General features: G+C 41.4%; 2 long non-coding RNA genes across 2 annotated transcripts in view; one reads left to right on the top strand and one right to left on the bottom strand.

Moving 5' to 3' along the window:
- Window positions 1-22,027, top strand: part of LOC148343234 (uncharacterized) — a 42,329-nt gene extending 20,302 nt beyond the window's left edge. Inside the window, exon 4 of the long non-coding RNA XR_015846675.1 lies at window positions 21,941-22,027. This is a non-coding gene — a long non-coding RNA (uncharacterized LOC148343234). The remainder of the gene's footprint in view (window positions 1-21,940) is intronic.
- On the bottom strand, window positions 4,146-6,188 carry LOC148343235 (uncharacterized). Its single transcript, XR_015846677.1, has 2 exons — window positions 6,033-6,188; window positions 4,146-5,307 (listed from the first exon to the last, which is right to left on the bottom strand). It is a non-coding gene; the product is annotated as an uncharacterized LOC148343235 (long non-coding RNA).
- Window positions 22,028-22,357: the final 330 nt, after the last annotated feature.

The raw sequence follows: 22,357 nt of genomic DNA, 5'->3' as shown, positions 1-22,357 counted from the left end.
GAGATGGGGGAAAATGCAGAGGATGCTGAATTATTGAATTGAATTTTCACAGGCTGAAGGTCAGCGAGCCCTGAAAACTGAAAAAAAAAACATGTCCGATTAAAAATTGATGCTTCCTTATAAGCTGCCACGCCATGCGCTGCTTTAACAAACCTTGCACAGATGATTATTCCGAGAGCCAACACTCTCAAAATCATCGTCCGTGAAAGGATGCACTGAAAAAAAAGAGTCACAAGTAACAGGGAATTGAGGTGTATAGAATCACACGCATGACCAGGAAGGACAGATCGAGAGGAATCTCGAAGTATGAACACAATCTGTTCCAGATGCTGGTCAAGCTCCATTTGTTCGGATGGCAAACAAAAATAATTAAGATTTTTATTTATTTATTTCTTTTTAATAAGAAATCATTAAGCATAGCATGATGGGTTTGTGGTTAGCATGTGCGCCCCAACACCTCTCAATATCAGGTTTCTGTGGAGTTCGCATATTCTACGGACGTTAGGTTCATTGAATTTCTTCGATTGAGTGTGAAGGGTTGTTATTCCATGTGACCTGTGATTGGCTGGTGATCAGTCCAAGGTGTATCCTGCTACCTCCTGGCCAAAGGGAGCTACGATAGCCTCTGGTTCATCCGCAACATTTGTGGGCTGCTTGGAATAATACTTGTCTAAAACTGAGGAATGACCCGGGTTTGCTGCTTGTCCTCTTAACGACCGTTGTTCTCATTAAACTATCATCAACCGTCTCTTATACGGCCTAATTGATATTTCATTAGAACCTTTCTATTTCAGCATTTTAATGGCGTGTCGTCTCAGATTGCGAGGCAAAGCTGTTACTGGCACTCATCGCAGGGTCCTTGCCAATATACTGTCAGCTTCAATGGACTTAGAATGAGATCTAATAATAAAAGAAGCTGAATTTATGCTTTTACCCTTTGGAGGCGGGTTTGTAAGAGTCATTAAGCTGACCACATGTCCCGGCCTTGCCAAGAGACATGCATGTGCACAAATGTTAATGTGTCATACATTTCACCGCCTTTGGACCAAGAAAAATAAAACAAAACCCTCCCAAAAAATCAGTATGACCTTTTTAAAGATGATACGACTTTCTGTCTGAAAATTCCTCCTCAGCAGGATTGCCTCATCACTGCTCCATCTGACGTAATGCATCTCTGTTCTCGCCGTGATAGCCAGATATGTCGTTAGCTCAATCGCAGTAACCGCAGCCCTACCCCCACCCTACTCATCACTTCTTCTTTGCAGCTTGATGAATGTTAATGGTGGATGCAGAGCTTGTACGCCGGGATGGATGTAGTGGCAAAAGGGATGGTCGACGTGGGCGCTAAAGTGCAATGAAGGGTAACTGTTAAAGCACTTAATGGATTGATGCTTTCCAAAGGACCTTCCGTCTCCTGCCCCTGTCCTGAGCTCATGGACCGCGTGACAACCAGCCCCCAAGTCCACTTTCCATTCCTCACTAGTGTAATTTGCTTGGTGGATGCTGAAATTGAACCTAACGGCAGCGGCGGCAGAAGCCTGCAGAGCTCATTAAGAGTTCAGTCAGTCCCGTGAGCTCACGGATGAGTAAGATGATGAGAGACAACTGATTCAGAGGCGACTTCCATTGACTTGTAACAAGCTCCGCACTACAAAGACGTCATTACACAACTTGCGTGAACTTGAACAATTGTGAGTGTGGTGGTGCATCAGAAGCATCCATAGTGCATGATAGGAGTAGCGGGTGACGCATGGCACAGTGGTCTGATCAAAGCAATGAGACTTTGATGAATGTTGTTCATTAGGCAAACCCGAGCGGTTCTGAGAGTGAGGACAAGGGAGGAACGCAAGGAAAAGAGGAAAAGGGTGGACAGATATATTACAGGACGGTGTCGTAAGCAACACAATGGAGGGATATTTATTAGTCTATATTTATGATCAAAATTAATTTCTATAGATGTTTTAAGGTGCAGTTTCCACTGTGGCCACTGGGTGGGGACAGCTGTCTTCTCTGTTTAAGTCTCACTCAGCCCTGGTCTAGCTTTTACAGCGTCCGTTTTTTTTTTTTTTTGTTCGACCTGTAGCTTCTTCTAAATGAATGTCAAATAAATGAGAGTGTCAGAGCAGGAAGTGATGTGTTAATCTGAGAAAATGAATTATACGCACTTGTTATACACACAGACACACTGTAGATGAAACTATATAGGCCTAGTGACTGATTGGCTTATGGATGAAGGTTGACATGCTGCAAATGGGTGACAACGGATGAACTCCACTTTTGTTCATTAATAACTGCAACTTGCTTGTGACGTTCAAGCCAAACTGTTAATATTATATAGGAAAATGGATGCCAAACAAATACTAACATTTGCAGCAAAAGTGTGTACAGTCAATCGATTTGGGATGATGTCTGCTTGCGGCTTTGGTAGAAATATGGGAAAAGAAAAACAAAGTCTATTTATTCATTTATTTATTTAGTTTTCTTTTTTTTAATACATATGCCTGAGATCCAATTTAGGAGATATGAATCCCATTCTCGGATCCTGAGCTGGTAAATTAAATGGGCAGTAGCAAATAGATGTCTGTGCTTCAGCTTGCTATTTCACAAGTCTACCTCATGCATCCACATCAGCATATAGTCAATTCAATTCCTCTTGCTTTTTATTTCAGACAATCTACTCATACATAGAACTCGGTAAGTGGAAAGAGGAAAAATAATACAAGATGGCAAGGACAGTAGCTCCTGCACACAGAATATAGCATACACTTCTCCACTTTTACAGTGATATGCATCGGCTAGGCGAGCTTTATAGGACAAAAGAGGAAGGCCTGGAGTACCTCCAAAGCAAAACTCTGCACCAAGTCATTTTTCTTCATATGAACAATTAATTGCAGGGCTTTTACCCCTCCTTCCTTCTTAAAGGGCATCTCATGAGTGATAAACTCCGGATGCAAAAGGGGTTTGAAACGTGCTAAAGTGGTTTGAGGGCTGAAGGCACACGGGGAGGCTTGGTGATAAACTGCACAGAGCTGCGGTTGAATATGGGATAAATGCAGCGAAAAATAGGCCCATAAAAGCAAGAGGAAAATAAAGTGGGACCACATACTGTATAGGAGTTGTCTCTTTAGATGTACTTGTAGAGTAACTGCTGGGCAGCATTTCAGGAAACCACTGTGATGAGATTTTGGAAGTTGTGATAACAACCTGGTACCTGGACCTGAACACCTCTTATTAACGGAATGTTTAGAAACGAGAGACAATTATTTAGTCTCTTTTGGCACCATGACCGTGTGGTTGGGTAAAATATACAGTCAGGCAGAGTCCTATAATGCAGACAAATCTTTTTTTTTCTTTTTGTATGTGGTGATACTGCTAAATTCCACACGTACGTCTCGGTCAGTCCATAGAATATATTAACAAATGCCCGAGTTAAAATCCTAACGCGTGCTTGCGCTCTAAATATGAATCACACAGCCCATCGTGTAAAAGAGAATAGTTAAGATGAACACTTTGATAAAGACATACATTATGCATGCTTCTTCTAAAATGTTAGCCGTCTTAAATCTACAAAAAGTCAGTTTCCTCCAAATGACTTCAGAAACAACCTGTGCTGATGAATTAAAGCCATCAACAAACCCAAAAGACAGTGCATCAGAATCCTGGAGTACTACTGATGTTTAAAATATTGCTTATTATCTATGCTGTATAGTTTTAATATCTGAATTTTGCAATGCGGCCTTGGTTTGCTCTAAATAGGAATTTGTTGAACTTGACATTGAGTGCTACTGAATGGTTTTGAGCTTTAGCATTATCCATCAATGGCCAGTTGTTGTTATAAAGAGACAAAAGCCACCATAGTGTACAAAACTTTTTGAGGTGCGGTTTCCTTTCCAGGAATACAATTGAATTCCTGGAAGCTCTCCAGCCGGAGTAGTGAGGGATCTAAAATCATTGCACATTGAATTAATGAATTAAGCCAAGGACCCAACAAAAATGTCTTATTAAGAGCCATAATAACTATAACTTTTCTACCACATATGACTCCACGAGCACATCATAGTCATTAATCGCAAAAGTTAAGTGTGAAGCTTTATTACCAGTCCCTAAACTGTTGTAATAATATTGTGTAGCTGTCCCAACCAGGCCAAAGACAATACTCTTTTATTCATTGATAGTGAGATGCGTCACAGAGCTGATGTTTGACATACAATGCACTCATACTCTGACCTGTACGAAGTCAACTGGAAAAGAGTCCAGCACCTGTCATGACTTTGAACAAGATGTGCAGTGTAGAAAAACGATGCAAGGATGAACGAATACATTATTGTCATATGAGGCAATCACAGAGAAGATTGTCGATAATGCAACATAGAATGTCAGAGGTTTAGTGATTCTTCCGTTTTTAAAATGCTTTGGGTCAAAAGGTTGGAAACAAAACCTCTCCCATTGTGGTCCTCACATTTTTTTGTGATTGTGACGCAATCATTCATAAGTAGCCGGTTCGGATTAAAGACAAAATGCATGATGACACCAGATTGGTAACTCTACAGCTTCATCAATTGTCTAGATCAGACCTGATCTACAAACTATTGTGTCTACACTCATTCATTGGTGCGTAATCCCATATTGAGGAGTAATCCACAGGCTGAGCAGTCAAAGACTGCTCTCCTTTAGCCAGCCAAGCCTAACAGAAGTGGTTGAGGGGATTTAAGAGCACTCACCCAGCTCTGTCTGCAGGGTCAAGGAGAGGTGAAAACAGATTGCAACGTGTCCGATAGTGTACACAGGGACGTGCTGGAAACAATTCAGGCCGGGAAAGGTTGTCGTCGACGGGCAGTAATGCGCCGAATCTTAGTTGGAGATGTCACGTGGCTGCTGTTAGTGAAGAAGGGTAGGGCTGGAAATACACACTCAGGAAAATTCGTACTTTCCCAACATTCCCAATAGCCACCCCACCCCCGATTGGACATACGTGATGCATGCACACACTTATCAAGACGTATGGAAGTCTGATTGGCAAGCTTTGTGTCATTTATCATTCAGACTACAAACGTTATATCCATGGGATCAGAATTTGCCGTAGATAATTCCCTGCAACATTTGGGTCATGCCGCATCTGAACAGCAAGCTAAATTGCCGCCGAAATTCCAGAACATTACCTTTGAAAGGTGCCTCGCTAGCTCTTCCATAGAGCTATCAGCGCTGGAGTGAGTCGAATGATGCGTCAGCCCCGAGGGAGCAGAAGGAAGGAGAAACTGTAATGATGACACTCACCACCACTCTCCATCTATTTGTGTCTCTGCTCAACTAAGGTGCCAAATGGAAGACACACGTGAAACTACATTGGCAGTTTTCAATTGTGACATTTAAACATCGCCTGAGAGAGCAAACCATAAACTGATAACACAAGTGACCCGTACTCGGTGGTGAGATTATGGCCTACAGTAGAGAGAGACCATCAAAAACTGATAAACCATCACCAATGTCCGTATTTTTAGGGCAAGATCTTTATCTGTCTATGGTTGCCTTATGTGGTTTCCAATTTTTAGTGGGCCAAAACACATCCAGGGGTATGATTTATGTGTTTAATTTGCAGCCCATTGTAATGAATGAGAAAGTCAGTAATACATTGCAACACAATTTTGTGTCACATTCTTGCAAAAGAAAAACATATGTAAAAACATAATAAAATGGAATAAAACGAAAGAAACTTAAGAACATAATTAGGCTAGTAGTTGTTTGAATTAAGTAATTTCAGAACACGTGCTTTTCCCCCCCAGATTACAAACACATACTTTTAGTTTTTAACTACCGTATTTCATGCACTTCAGTTGTAGCAGGATAATAACCAGAAAAAGGACACTTATCCTTTTAAAGTTAACAGAAAGAGAGAACTAAATAATGTAAAACGGGTTACCAGAAATAGTCAAATACAACAGAAACCAACTGAAATACTGATTCATGTTTTATAAAAGATAATTGAGAGGCTTGGAAGTTGCTATTATTCTCGTAAACCGCACTCACATACTCACCAGATTAGTTTCAGTGTAGGCATTTAAATGGCTTTCTCCTCCAACAAAGTAGCAATACATTTGTAGACAAAGTCTTTCTTGTGCTTAAATAAATGGAAAAAATCTTAACTCATTAAAAAGTCATTTTCCAAACTTAACTTCAGGAAACCACCAGTGTCTTAAGTATTGGACCTGCAATGACCCAGACATCACCTTACCTGGAGGATCCGTGGCTTTCTGCCTTATCGCCATTACGCAGACACCAGCCATAACAAACAACCTGTAATCCTCTTAGTGGAGGAGAAAAACACTGGCTCCGCACACCCATATCGCTATTAAAAGAATATGACAAGAATGATTTAGTTCTGCATTAGCTCATTTTCCCTAAGATAAACAAAAGATAATGTGTTGGGTACTTTCTCGTTTTGTTCAAAATGTAGATTTAATTTTACAGTATTATTCCGTTTTTTTTGTGTGTGCGCGCGTGTGTGTGTGTGTCCATGCATATCATTAATGTCCTTGTCTCCAGAATGTCCGCCACTGTCACTGGGTTGGCACGGTCCTTGAACAGGAGTAATTAATGCTCTGACATCTGGTGGGAGTTCCCTCTTGCCTTCCTGAAATTTGGCCCTTTCTTGGTAGTCTGCCATGCCCTCCATATACCCCCTTTCTTTCAAATGTCTTTTTCTGTCTTTCTTTCTATCCAAAACCAAAGTGCTGATCAATTATATGGCACGGCTCCTGTCTCAAAGAGTTAAGATATAGTATCCATCCCTCCCTCATTGTAACTTAGCCAACGTTTGGCTGTCAGCGTTGATACAAGCTAGTCTCTGTCACTGTCACCTTAGCTGTTGCCCCGCGTTTGATCTACGTGCCATGCTAACCCGCGATGCTTCGCTGTGCAGAGATGAAACGGCTGCATTCTGGCAACCTGAGCAAAGAAAGTCTCCTGCCACTGATCCTTAACCAGTTTGGCCTCTCCCCGGAATTGCACATCACAAGCTCACAGGGAATGAGCGAGAAGAAAATAAACAGTTGGCTAAGCAGTGTACCCTGGCAATTACTCACACCAGATGTGAGTCATGCTAAACGCAGTCAGGAGAGAGAATGGAAAATTAAATCTGGGAACGGTTTATATTTCTTCGTTAATGTTTGTGCTCTCGCTGTGTGTATTAGTCAGTAGAACATAGTCGTGTTATATGTTATGTCATGTTATATACATCACAAGTTAAACAAAAACTTGAAGGTTGTACCATTCCCAGTGTATTTAGCTACAGAAAGGTAAAAGTGATTATGATGACCATAAATTAGCAACAGTAAGGTAATATTATCCAATAGTCAGAGTTGGGCTTCTTGACCCTTTTTTGCCAGTTAGTCCCCCGCCATTCGGCCGCTATCTCAGTACGGTTCAGGCCTCGCTCATAAAAAACTATCAGCCTCAGACCCAGTTCCGCCCACAAAAAAAAAAAAGCATTGTGAGAGATGTTAACAGCAGAGTTTTATTTTAACATTAGCAGCATTAGCTGGCTATTTTACTGTTCACATCCGCTTTCCTTAATATGGTTTTATTAATCTCCTTCTTATGAGACTCCTTCTTCTTTCATCTCCATGAACATGCCTAATGCAAGAAAGTACGCACTGCTGGTGTTATAGGGAGTGTAATGGTATGCTGGAGGACCGGACCGTTCCGCCCCAGGACCGTTCTGCCCCAGGATCGTTCTGCCCAGCTTACTTTTTGTACTTGCATTTGTTAATAGTGTATAAAATCTTAATTAAAACATTGCATGATCTTGGTCAAATACATCCATCTTGATTAGATGTTTGATGTCTTCGCACACGTGTCATTAGATTCTTTACAACAAATCATAATTTCCCGTTGTGTCAGTAGATTGATTCTGAACTTGGGTGCAAGCCAAACTAATTACAGTTTAGTTTCATATAGTTATTAGATAACAGATAGTGCTAGTACCGAGCTCGTCCACTCTGCAGTATAACTAGTGAATTGGTGTCAAATTAAAGCCTGAATGGAGAAAAATGATGAGTGCAGATGCTCCCCCTATACTCCATGATGACACAGAAAAGCAAACAGCAGCTGGTTTGTGGCATATTTAAAAATTCTTGAGCAGGTCCAAATTGACTTGGAGAAGGACTGTAAGTGGAAAATATCCAAATGATACACAATGAGGATTCATTGCTGGGGCACTGATGGGGAAAGCTTCAATCCCAAATTTTACTCAACAGGCAAATCTCAACAACGATGCCAAAATTGTTCTGTGTAATGGGTGATTTTCAACTTGAAAGTCGGCTATGAAGCATCCAATTTCTTTCTAAGGATAGTGTTTTTGAACATCCAGGAGCTCAGCTGTCAAAAGCAATCCTCTGATAACTGTCCATTTGGCCACACATCCTGTCTAAGTCCACTGGCTCCGTTCATTTCCCTGGCTCTGCATGGAGCACCTGATGGGTTGTGAGAGGACCGTGTCGAGCCATTATCACTCCCAGCGTGAGGCCATGTGTGCGCAGACGAGGCTGGCGCAGTACTCCCGATGTGTTTATCTCTTAAAAGCTTTATATTTTCAAGTCTGCTATGTTTACTTTTACCCTTGGAGATGCACACACGGGATTTGTGCATTTTGAAATGTGCCAATAGCCTCAAGTGTTTTTTTTTTGTATTTTTTAAGTCTAGTACTGCACATCGGACTCACTGATACAGAATGATAGGATTAGCGATGGGGTGATAGACAGGCTAAAATTCAGCGGGTTTATTGATTGTTTCATTGATGCAGAGGGGCCGGCCTGCCTACATGCAGGTTGCTATTTTTGCGGGGGGAGGTGACCAAATAAATATTCGGCACAGATGCACATAGGCGAAAGGCCAGAACTGTATGGACACATTAATAAACATGTTCTCTGTCCTGGCGCAATTACAGCAGAGAGCTGTATCTGAAGTAATTGGTGTCCCAAGATGCTTTCAGTGCAAGTGGACCAAACTGCAAATTGGGTTTCCACCTACTTGATGAGTGTGGCTTGGCCACCAGGCATCCGCCCACTCCCACACTAATCTGTTGAGTTTGCAGCCATTAAATGTGTTTACATAATGTTTAATCTAGTTTGAGGGTATCTTCATAATATTTGATTTCTCACAATATTAACTGGAAAGACAGACATTACCATCGACTTTGCAAAAGAAGTGCACCTATGTGCTGCTTCTAGACCAAGACCTCCAGTGTGGTGGTAGCTCCAGGCCCACAGAGGCACTGTGGCCCATGAAGAGGGCTGCTGGGGCTGATAAGACCTAATCTACTATCTTCCAATAGAGCCGGATCTCAACAGTCTAAATACAAAGAAAACAGGTGGGCATATGGAGCCACTCTCTCTTGAGGCTTTGCTGGAAATTCAAAGAAAAACTCTGTCAACAATAAATCACAGACCTCACCCCCGAGGAGCCCTGAATTTAATGAAGTGAGGCGTTTCAGAAAAGACAAAGGGATATTTTCACGAGCAGCATTAACATTAATGCTTTAAACAGAAGAGAGGTGACGATTCAATTTAGAATCTAGTCTCTTCTCCATCACCAAATGAGAACTAATACATCAACAGCCCAGTGAGTAATTAGGGGTTCTAGGCTATCTTTAGATGGATCAAGGCATTACCAGCCACAGGCACAGGAAATGAGCTGAGTCAAAATCATTTATATTGTTCAAACAAATTGAAGCTGAAAGCAGTCGTCACAGTGAGGCTCTGCATTGTTCAAAATTCATGCAGGCAAATGAGCAAAGACCCGCTTTCAATTTCACAACAATCTGCAATTCCGCCTACGTGAGGGCAACTCTAAATAGGAGAGACTCAAACTAATCAGACCTCATGAATTGTGCAGTAAGGTGTACCCTGCTATAAAAATGACCAGCAAGTCAAAAAGAAAAACACAAGGGAACGTAACAGAGGACAATGGAGGAGCAAACATGGCGGGTTTGCTAGTTCTTAGTATCTGCAAATCTACTCGGCTAAGAGTCCTCCATTGAGAGAAATAAAAGCAAAGCCCACATAAGAATGTAACATTGGTCTTGTGGATCTATCTTGGACTAAAGGAGTAGAAATATAACGTAGGTTGCTTGCACGCAGCTCCAAGTAATGCATAGTGGGAAATCAGATTTTCTACGACCGCCATCTTGGGTGCTTATGTCAGCTACGCACGCACACAGCTGTTATCATCGATCGTCAACTTTTATTGTAGTATTTTGCTAGCAGATCTAAATCTGCCATGCCAGCAGAAAGTTACTCTGTGTGGAGGAATTGACCCATAAACGCTGTTCAAGGCAGATTTTTTTTTTTTTTTAGTGGAAGAGGCTTAGACAGGTGTCTCTTGTCCCGACATTGTTAACTACCTGATGTTGGCAACGTGCACTGCGACACACCCACAAGATGAAAGCTTACAAATCACTGGAGACTTACAACTATTTTGTAAAATGATGGGTAGAGATTGTAAACTTCAAAATCTGAAGAAACAGTCGTAGTTGTTGTACGCGTAAGTAAACCGTAAGTGTTGTTCATGTTGTCCAGATACCAGTAATGGTAAGTGCAAAAAAAAAAACAAACAAACAAAAAAAAAAAAATATATATATATATATGTGTGTGTGTGTGTAAATAAATAAAAACAAAATAACATTTGCTCCTAATGCTGTTTGCAACCAGGCATTTAATTCAACAAAGGAAGGCACAAAAACGTTTCTTTTTATTATATAGACTTAAAAGTGAATGTCACACTGCACACCGATGTTTCATTTCCTTTCATCAAATCATTCAGAGTCAAAAAGTGACCCAAAGTACATGCATGAATGCTTTCTCGCTCTCTCTCTTTCTCTCTGCATGCAATGAAAGCAAGATATTACCCCACGAGATTCCATTTTCCACTCTGCAGATTACAGTCGCAATGCTTAAATGCTGATTGAAGATTATTTAATCATCTCCAAGTGTATGTCTGTGCATATCTTAAACCAGCAAAGATTGAAATAAGACTCCGGTCAGAGACTCTAATTATGAAAATCCGAAGAAGAAATATTGAACTAATCACTTGTCATTTACATGTTCAAAGGATATTATCCATTTGATTCAATGTAGAAAGTATTATGGATTTATTCACCACCACGTTTCAAAAACTTTACCACAGGTAGCAAAGAGTATCTCCAGAATAATGATCTTGTATTCCAATCTTACATAAGTCTATTTGAAAGGATAAGTTTAGTATTGTTCCAGGTAGAATCTCACATAGAGAAAAAAACTACAGAAGGTTGTCAATGTTTTATCTAACTAGGCCACATCTCCGGGGCTGTCAGTTTTCTCCGCCGGAATGAATTGCGCTTATAAACAACAACAATGGTGTAGAACAAGGGCCTATCGTATTCTCACTATATGGCCGTTGGCCTTAAGCAAACGAATTTTATTCGAGAAGAGATTGAAGATAACAAGGGAATGAATCGCAATGATGACCGTCGGAAGAAAAGATCAATGATCTATGAAAAATAATCCTCTCCTCATGTCATGAACAGCTGTTATTTCTGTCGCGATCCTCTCCATCCCACAAGTTACAAGAAAACGTAGCATGGTAAAGTTAAGATTGAGTCTTAACTGGTCCGTCTGAAAATCAATCTGTTTGGTAGCTCAGGTGAGGAGAGGCCAAGAGCGTGCATGAGGACACATGCACATACCATCATAACAAAGTTACTTCAATACACACACGTCTGTAACGCAATCATTCATAGCAGCTTGCAGCCATCACTTGAAAGCAATGAAAGGCAGTCTGAAGGGAGAGGAAAGTAATAGGATTGCTCAATTAGGTGCCAAATGGCTTTCTGGGGGCCAGTATTTCATCTCCTCTGCCACTGTAAGCAAACTGGAAGGAAAACTATAGGCCTCTGAGAAAGTAAGCACAGACGTACAATCAGCTGTTTATCGGATGAATTTTATTGCCTTTACAACGTGACTGATTCGGGTCTCATGAGATTTGCCAGCCAAATCAGAATGTTCACATGTCAAAAGGAAGAGAAGTTCTCTCAGAAGGTTTGAATGCACAATTTCACCAAATGCTGTAACTCAGTTCCATTTGCGTTAGATGAAAACATACAAGATGGCACGGTGGACGACTGGTTAGCACGATGGCCTCACAGTGCATAGGTCATGGGTTCGATTCCGGCTCTGGCCTTCCTGTGTGGAGTTTATATGTTCTCCCCGTGCCTGCGTGGGTTTCCTCTGGGTACACCGGTTTCCTCCCACATTCCAAAAACAAGCATGGCAGGTTGATTGGACACTCTAAATTGCCCCTAGGTATGAGTGTGAGCGCGGATGGTTGTTCATCTCTGTGTGCCCTGGGATTGGCTGGCAACCAGTTCAGGGTGTACCCCGCTTACTGCACGAAGAGAGCTGGGATAGGCTCCAGCACCCCCCGCGACCCTAGTGAGGACAAGCGGTACAGATGATGGATGGAAAACATACAAGAGAAACAGCACACATGTAGAGAAACATGTGTGGCCACTGAGTCACAAGACCACCCACTGAGAATAATAACAGTGCATAGTTACACTGGCCCTGTTATGGACCGGCCGTCCGATAACCTCCCGAAATTCTCAATGTGGTCCAGCATACACATTTTGATGCTCCGTCTGCTGTCAACAAGTTTGCATGGATCTTGCACAACTTCTTACCTGCAAACTAGTTCATGCTGAATCCACAGTGCCTATGCTGGTTGCACTCCGTTTTGGCTCAGTTGGCTCAAAATGCTGCATCTGTTTATTGTTTTACATCATGTTCCTGTTTATACCCAACACATTGGAAGTTTAAACTCAATCACAATGGTAGGATTCCAGTATTAATTTAGTTGATGCATCTTAATACAAGCCAGATCGACAACAAGAGCTCACGGTGGCTTGGCTACTTTCACCATACATTGATTGTCTATAATTAAGTTTCTTTGACTGGCACTGTGGGATTTCTAACCAACCTTTGTATAGTAAATGTGTAAGTTAGCAGACCGTATTACTAATTCCGTATGGTCTTGTTATCCCAGTCTTCTTCCTAGACTGTTCCTCCCAGCAAACACTGCTCTAATTGTGTTCCGCAGATCGGTAGTGTGGAATTGCTGAAATCCCTGACCAGAGCAGAAATGAGAATATCAATAAAAAAAGACAGTGGATGATCTTTGCTTGTGGCAAAAGCGCTCTGCAGCAAGCATCGTATACTGGCTGGTGAGGTTTGTAATTACATTCCACTGAATAATTGAATCACTGTCCTCAGGCTCTAAGTTCATCTAACATAATGTTCAATATTACATTATCATATTTATGTAGAAATGTATAAATTCTTTTTACCCGCCATCGTTCTGGCAATGTTTCCGGGAGACATTTTAAATGCCAAAACGTGTCGGGCGGCACAGTCAACAGATGATGATGACGCTAACCGGAATGTGCGCTGCAGTGAGTCCCGCGACCTCTGTGCTCTCGTCGCATATCATGAATCCAAACAGCTTTGGCGCCTCGCCTTCACTGACTTCGTAGACGGTCATCTTCGCAACTGTGGTAGTTATCTGTGGAAGGGCGAGGTGATGGCCGCGCCCATAAATTGCCACTGGGATTTATGGCAGCACGGTAGCAGAGCAGGACTTGTCAGTTCATTATCACTGTACTATGGCTTTTCCGTTTTCATGATGTCTGCCTGCTCTGCAAGAATTTATCTCCAGCAGTGTAGATAAAATATATATATATATAAGTCAGTGTGAATTTCTTATCTAGCATGGAACTGAGGCCTCAAATGGTTTCAAAACAACTAATGGAATTATTTACACATGCATTTTTTTAGACATGTTTTAGGTGTTGATTGACCATCACTTTATTTTCACTTTCATTCTCTCAATGTTCCCATTCATGACCTCAACTGAAAAAAAAAACACTTTCTTATCGCTTTTGCCTTAATTAACTATCCAAGTGGCAAGAACCTTACAACACAAAACATACTTGCACCATTATTATCTTGTTATCGGTCATTGCAGGGGGTTAATATCTTTCTTAATTCCCATTAGTGCCAAATAGAGGCATGTATGCAATCGGAAGATAGCCTGAAAGTCTCGTTTACTTTAAATGGGGACAATAATTCTAATTGACACAGGTGACATCTGCATGCAGCGAGCTTCAGCCGCATGAAGAGAAAATGGAGATTCCAATAGAAAATGACTATATTCAATTAGTCACATAATTGACTGAGAATCATTACCAAATTAATCACAAACCATTTGAAGCATCAAACAAGAATCTCAATAGACGCTGTATGTTATCAATATTCTTTAAAAATGTGTACAGTGCTGATCAAATTTATTAGATCTTGTGTCCTAAAATCAGGAAGACACTATCCTGCATCATGAAAAAGCTTTAATGTAATGCACATTCCTCTTGAAGTTTTGCCATTTTGAATCACAATGAGGAGTTATATGCAAATTCATGTTGAGAAGTCTGAAATGAATCAAGTATGACTAAGAAAATGGAAAGTGTAAGCTTTATTAAAACTAAATATCTATCTGACTCTTCACAGAGATGAAGTCTTTAACGCTGCCAAATTTGATTGATTAAAAAAAAATTACAAATCTGCAATTAAATTCTGCATTCTCTCTGCTTCCACAGTGCTTAGGCGTATCATCTAAATGCACTGAAACCACGCCTCACTCCGCTGTCAACTGCCAATCAAATACAGTGGAACCTCGGTTTTCGAACGACTCACAGTTCGAACAAATCGGAGTCCGAACAAAAAATTAGAGAAATTCTTGCTTCGTAGTTCAAACAAAAATCGGAGTTCGAACGTCGGTACGACGTGTGCGTGCGTACGCGAGGGTGGGATGCTGAGCGGCGTACGGTTGTAGATCGCTCTCTTCGTGACCAACTGTTGTCGCGTGCGGACGTGCTGCGTTTTGCTCTCGCGTTTTATATAGGTGTACGAAGTGTTTTAGCCCCTAATCATGCCTCCAAAGAAAGTCAGTGCAAGCAGCAAAGGAATGATTTCGGTGTTCGAACAAATCGCTTTTCGAACAGGGTTCTGGAACGGATTATAGTCGAGAACTGAGGTTCCACTGTACTACTTTTACGACCTGGAAAAATGTAATCCATTTCATCTAGCATCTTTTTATGCCTACACATACTTTAACTATTTGTCTGAGATAAAAAAAAAAATATCCGCCTCAAACCACCAGAGGCCGCAACATATCCCACTGCAACAACGAGGCACTCTGAAGTGTTGTTTGCTGGGATTTTGTTTCACGCCTCCTCACGTATCTGTCTTTCTCTGCATGACTTGGACATGCACGCAAGGCTAACAAATAGGCACTCTAAATCGGCCATGCTAGCATACTATCTGAAGGGAAGACGTGTTTTCTGAGTGCAGGAGGTAGCTAGCAAATTGCTCATAGAAATTATGTCAGGTAAAAGGTGAACAAGCGTTCTTTTATAGTGGGGGAAGAGCAACTTGTGCTAGGGCCCAATAATCAAGTAAAACTTACGAAAAACTTACTACATTTTCCACACAGTCAATAAAACCCAAATATTGGAAGTATTCGTGTTTTTAAAAGCCATGTAAACGAGCGTTATAAGCCGATATACCCTTAATCCGGTTTTCAAAATTCTGAATATCAAGCCACTGTTACATAAACATAGTCACTGTTTTACACTATACTGTATGTCCACAACTGAGTACTATAGATGTAGTTTTGGTACATGTTTTCTGAAACTGTCTACATAACATGCACAATGTATTTAGAATCAGATCTCTAAAATCTCTTTAGAAGTCTTGAAGTCTTGACGACAACTATAAATGCACCCCAAAAAATTGTCGACATCTTCAGAAAAAAATTCTCATTTTGAATACCTCCTTAAATGTTTCACCCAAGAGTCTCCACTCGAAAGCAATTATGGGCATCGTGGCCCGTGTGAAGTGCTAATCTCCAAACCAAATTGTCCAGAATAATGCTCTAATTCAATTGAATGAAAGCGCTGGGAGAAGACCCTCGTTGGCGTAATGACCCGGCGCATGATTTAGAGCCAGAATGTGATTCTAAGCTTGAGATTTAATCGTACTCAGCAATTCCAAGAGAAGATCCATTGGGCATGCAGGCGGTGGCTGTGACCTTGGTTAATATGCTCAGTCTCACACACATATGGCCTTTCTTTTCAGTCACCTAAGGGATTGATTCTACACTGTGACCCAGGGTTCAAAGGAGGGGATGATTGCTGTTTTAAATATGTCTCATTATATACAGAGGTGGGTAATGTTCTTGGCAAGCAAAAGTCTGGCACCTCCGCCAACCTCCACCGCGGAGGTGATTCATTCTTTTACTGTCCCATTTGTCACAGTGAGGCACACATCCTAAGATCCAAATGGCTCAGACGCTAGACGCGGGGCAGAAACAACACAAGGATAGTGATAAGCAATTATAACCTCGGCTTTAGCTCATTGTTTACACTGAGTGGCCCTTAAATGTTAGATGTAGTTGCACATATGCATCAGGAGGCACCATTAACACCCTTGCAAATTCACTACAAGGCAGCCAGAGAGTGGAGAGCTCAGATCTCCACAATGAAAGAGTGTTGAAAATGTATGTAAACCAACTTTGGCTGCGTTGAAGGCAAATAGAAAACAGCTATTATTTTCCCACCTACGGGGAACACTGTCAAGATGCAAGACATTCTGATTTACCACATACTCACAGTGGGATCTCCCAGTTAGCTTTTGTATATAAGTTTGCACAATGTATTAGGAAACTGGGATTCATATATATTTTACATGCAACAAGCATTAGCGCTCATGGTAAGGTATCTATTTTGTTATTCATACCAGGGAGATAAAAGGCAGCAATCTCCTGCACTGTGCTCTCCCCCTCTGCTTCTCTGTTTGTGTGCTGGCTCCTGCTTGGCTGATCGCTGGATGGGCTCCAACGCCGGCCACAAAGCTTCTCAGATAAAAGCAAGTGAAACCAGAGAGGAATAGGGATTACCTCCTTCAGGTGACCTTCCACAAACACAGAAAGAGGGGAAAGAGGGAAGGAATGGAAAAGAAAAAGAATGAAAAGCTAAGACGTAATATTTTCTAGTGTATCGACGAAGGATAGGAATCCATACATGGAAGGGGATACTGAGCGTGGAGCCTGACCACAGAGCTATAGTTGTTATCTTCACTCTAAGATTGACTGCAGAATTGGATGCACACTCAGTTCAATCAGACCCTGAATTGGAAATGTTGAATCTATGCTAGACGTACAGCAATGCCGAAGTGTGAAAAACAATATGAATGAAATGAATGAGTCCGTAATACGGAAACAGATGAGGCAGAAATTTTGCATAATTGGCACTTGGTGGTTTGGTGGCGCAAGAATGAACAAGTAGGAGTGGACATATTTACATTACATTGTGCAGATTGTGTGGAACTGATTGTTGATTACGGAAATTACCTTTTCACGCAATTGAAACCAATTATTCCTCAACCAACAGAGGTGGTGCTGATTCAGTTTCCAACAGCAGAGACATTAAGAAGCGGCGACTTCTTCATAGAGCTCAGGCACAACGCCTCCATTCAGAATTCGTATGCTCACCATGACACGATCATAGAAACGGGAGTTCAGAACATGCAGAATGAGACGCCGATACACAAATGTGTTTTGATATTGTTTTAGCATTGCCTCTTGGATAAACAGAAATACTTGATTATCCATTCAATCTATTATCTGTACCGCTTCTCCTCACAAGGGTCGAGGGGGGCCGGAGGCTATCCCAGCTGTCTTTGGGCAGTAGGCGGGGTACACCCTGAACTGGTTGCCAGCCAATCGCAGGGCTCACAAAGACGAACAACCATTCACTCTCTCACTCACACCTTGGGACAATTTAGAGTATTCAATCAACCTACCTGCATATTTTTGGAATGTGGGAGAAAACCGGAATACCCGGAGAAAACCCATGCAGGCCCGGGGAGAACATGCAAACTCCACACAGGAAGGCCGCAGCCGGAATTGATCCCACAAACTCTGCACTGTGAGGAGACTGTGCTAACCAGTTGTCCCCCAATCCTCGATTAATTGATCAATAATTTTTCCCACAGTCAATCAAGGAAAAGGTATCAGAAATGGAGTTCCTTCTGCAATGATTACCGGTGAATTCCTGCATTGCTCAATTTGTATGGACTACAATTAATAACAGTTGATCATATGAGACGTGAACCTTTGGGTAATAATCATTTTAACGTTAAAAACTACACCTGCCTGGTGAACTAGCGCGCTTGGTTCACAATATTAGTCGCGGTCAAGGCAAAAGTATTTGTAGGATCTGAATCAATCCCATCCTCCTGTGATTTATTGGAACAGGAAATTGCGTCTGAAATATGGCTGCGGGATGGCATGCAGCAAATGACTTGATGAAACAATTTGCTCTGCCATTGCAGGGCTGCGGCCTAATTAGCTGGCTAATGCTGCCTTCATTACCTGCTTCTGTCTCTGGACATCTTCCACTTTGATATACACATAGAAGCAGAACTGCTGGAACAAAATGAAAACACAGGAAATCTGCCGCTGTGACGTCATTGTTCTTGCACCGGTACTTGATGTGTGTGTGTAAATTGTATTAGGTGAGGGAGAGAGTGACCAGGACCAGAGGTAGGTGCGTAATGTATGGAATGACAGGATTCATAGTCATCGACAACGCAAACGGAATTCACCTCACTTTATCATCTCTACTAAGAGTTGCAAAATTACCAGGTTCATCCTTCAATTTTGCGAGGTCCAATTGCGCAACTGGAAGTGCACTTTTGACCCGACTGAAACATACAGTATCTATTCATCACATCCAACCATTTTCAGCCTAGAGGTTAGCTTGCAGTTAAAACGGACACCAAAGACAACTGCAGCTGCACACTATAAATCTCCAAACGATTTTTCTTTCAGTGTTTTTGCACGGTAGGTGGTACCAGACACGGCATTTTATTAAACATATCATCTGTCTCACTGAAATTTGATGTAAGCTACTTGGGACTGGAACCCATATCCATTTAATTTGTTTAACCTATCAGTGATTACTTACATGATCACTTTACATTTCCCTGTGGCAAAGCCGGCTGATATCATCTACTATTTACTTTTTCAGCAATCTCAAATAGCCCATTCACGTGAAGGTAAACTCTAGACAATGGTAAAGCTTCATCCCTGATTTCAAAGTTCACTGCCCCGGTAAACTGTTGCCTACAGAATCACATGGCAAATGTCCACAGCTACCCAGTCGAATGTAACGAGTCCATCCATCCCACACAATGAAACCACTCGCCTCCTGCTCGCCCGCAGCCTCAGATGAGTCTTTCATTAAGGCTGCTGTCAGTCCTGCTGACCATTTTTTCCCTCTCAGCTTACTAAGGCTCTCAGGGCGCTGCCAAATTGTTACAGGATAGATGATCCGTTGACGGCGTCCAGAGGAAATAGAAACAACTCCATCAAGCCGAAGACACATGTGACAGAGCCGGATATGCACACAATGAAATTCAAATGGATTCGTACACCAAAAGAGACCACATGACTATAATCAAGTCATGTACTTCTGTTCTCTCTTGAGTCATCAAGCTCAGTTATTCAACAAGCAAAATGACATGTGAAAGTGTCTGTTGATTCATTGGTTTTGTATGGTGAAGAGCAGGGATTTGAAAAGAGCTCTTACGCAGTCTTCCCGAGCATTTTGAGGTACTGGAACCGACATTCTGGTCAAAACTGAAACAGCATGTGTTAAACCATTCCTCAAAAAGTAGCGTAAATGATTTTCACGTATACATCATTTTTCCTAACTTCAAATTACACAAAGCACTTTTACTATTCAAAGATATGTCGACATGCAACAGCGTGGTTGCTACTTCACCTTTGCCAAATTTCCTCATAGCCCCACATTTACAAAAAATGACACATTAGTCTGACCAAAAAAAGATTTAGTCCGTATAAAACTGCCGCGTGTAAACGGATGCATGGTATGAATTTTCAAACAATAATAAATTTTTTTTCTTCTTTATTTTGGTATGATTAAACAGAGGAGTGTTTTTCCGTTTTGCTTATCTACCACACTGCATCTCTGTAATTGGTCATCACACCTTGGCACACCTTGATCATTATCTGGGTAAATAACTTAGCATCACCAATTGAAGACACGCTTTTATTTAGTCTGCAGTGGGAAATGATGGTGAATAGACACTGGTTGGGAAAGCACACTGTTATGTCCGAGATCCAATCCACCGTGACGGGTCAGGCATGACCTTTAGACCTGTAAGACATTATTGGAGCATCTGAGCATGTCAGCACTGGAGGAAGTCACGAAAAGAGGGAGGGTGACAGTCATCCTGACCAAAGGGGTTAGTAGGAGGAGGTGGTGCCTTTGAGGTGCCCCTCAGAGGTCAAACGATTCTGGTCATTATTAGAAGAAGACCCCTTAAAACGCTGTCCTGGTCCATGATTATACTGTCATGCTGGAAGTGAGATGATATTTGGGGGAGCACAGCTTGATAATTGAGGACATCCACCGAAAGAGACAAATTTAAGCAAAATAAGAATATAATTCACATTGGGAAAAACAACATTAAGCTTCTGCAGTACCCAGCATCTCTAGGGAGCGGAGTGATGGAAATGCGACAACCCTTGCCTGCAGACTTTATTTACTTCAACCCTTTCTTTGAAACATGAAACAACATTCTTCTTCCCATGCTGACAGACAGAAGTGTGACACATTTCCTGAGCAAGTGTCATGAAGGACACTGAGAGGCAACTTAGCCCTTAGGCAGCCAACTGCAGATATTTTTCGGGGGTGCGAATTATAAATACATGCGATCTATTCTCCTGTCAAAGGCCTGTGATCCGTGGAAGACCGTTTGACACGGTCACTGGGAAAGGGCTCAAGGCAAGCGGCTGCTCTAAGAAACAGTATGGACTTGGCCTTAAAATCTCGTTTTGCTCTTCAATGTGCTACAATAAAGAAGACAATGGGGGTGACATTCAAACCAAAATTAAATCTGAATTAGTTTAGTAAAATAAATCTAGTGCAATTATTACACAACACCCAAACACAACCTAATTGCTAATTACAATAAATATCTATCAAACATGTTTCTTCCACAAAAATATCACACACAAAAAAATATCTCTCTCTCTCTCTCTCTCTCTCTCTATATATATATATATATATATATATATATATATATGTATATTTATTACACCATTTGGAAAGTGCTTTGTTCCATCTGTTGTGAAATGCGCTATAAAAATAAGAAAATAATATATATATATATATATATATATATATGTATATATATATATACACCAGTGAAGGATATGCAATCCTTTGTTTTAAGAATTCATCAAGTGTCAGTGAGTTCACAAAACGAGAAAGTGATCTGCAGAGGTCAAGCTATGTGGTGCCACAGTGAGAATGTTTTGCTACAGATGTGAAGGGCAGTTTGAGGACGGATAGTGCTCGGGTAGAAAACAGGCTATAAATACAGAGAGCCCAAAGACACCCAGGCAGGCACCAGTGGGAGTTCGGCTCAACTTGCATATGAGCTTTTACGGTAGCAGATATGCTGAGGACCTCAACTAACTGCTCAGACAGTCCACAGACTGTGCCATATCATGTACCTTTGATATTCCAGACAGTCATGATGGGTCTGATATAGGGCTCTCTTTACACTCCCTGTACTGTATAATCAAATTAGCATCATAGAGATACACAAGAATATTTTGAATTTCAATATAGAATATATTCAGACTTGCAGGTGTCTCCATGGGAGACTAATGGAGACATCTGAGGCATAAGGTAGTTCAGACTTATAAATTACAATGAAGGCCAACCACTGGTTATATTTTAATGATTATACATTTTTGAACACCCTAGGGAGAGGTGAATGCAGGCTTGCGGGCATGTAGCGGCTGGAGGATGGGTAGACAGGCGGTTGAAGTGCAGAATTTTCGCAGTTTGCCCCAATGAGGTAATCACTCATTTTGACTGGCAGTGTTTGTGTTAATGTTCACATGCTTGTCCAGTGGGTTCCTGCCTTTAAACATGTTCCATCGGCACGTTCCTTCCTCTCTGGAAATTATGTTCTCACTTCACGGACTGCCAAACTACTCGAGTGTGATGTGTGTGTCCCTTAGCACTATAGGGAAAAGCACACAAGAGCTCTTTGTCTGCAGTGGTAACGCATACTGTATATCAACAAGTCATCTTATATTACATCCCTCATTTCCTTAAAGATAAGACTGTAATTGCGATGTTGGGTTTTCCAAGCTAAGAGTGTGTTTCTGCTCTCTT

The sequence above is a fragment of the Idiotropiscis lumnitzeri genome, chromosome 1 (genome assembly GCF_059441095.1).
Source record: "Idiotropiscis lumnitzeri isolate Australia: NSW breed Sydney's pygmy pipehorse chromosome 1, RoL_Ilum_1.0, whole genome shotgun sequence".
Lineage (NCBI taxonomy): Eukaryota > Metazoa > Chordata > Actinopteri > Syngnathiformes > Syngnathidae > Idiotropiscis > Idiotropiscis lumnitzeri.
The sequence above is the reverse complement of the archived record's forward strand: the minus strand, read 5'-3'. Positions and strand labels throughout refer to the sequence as shown.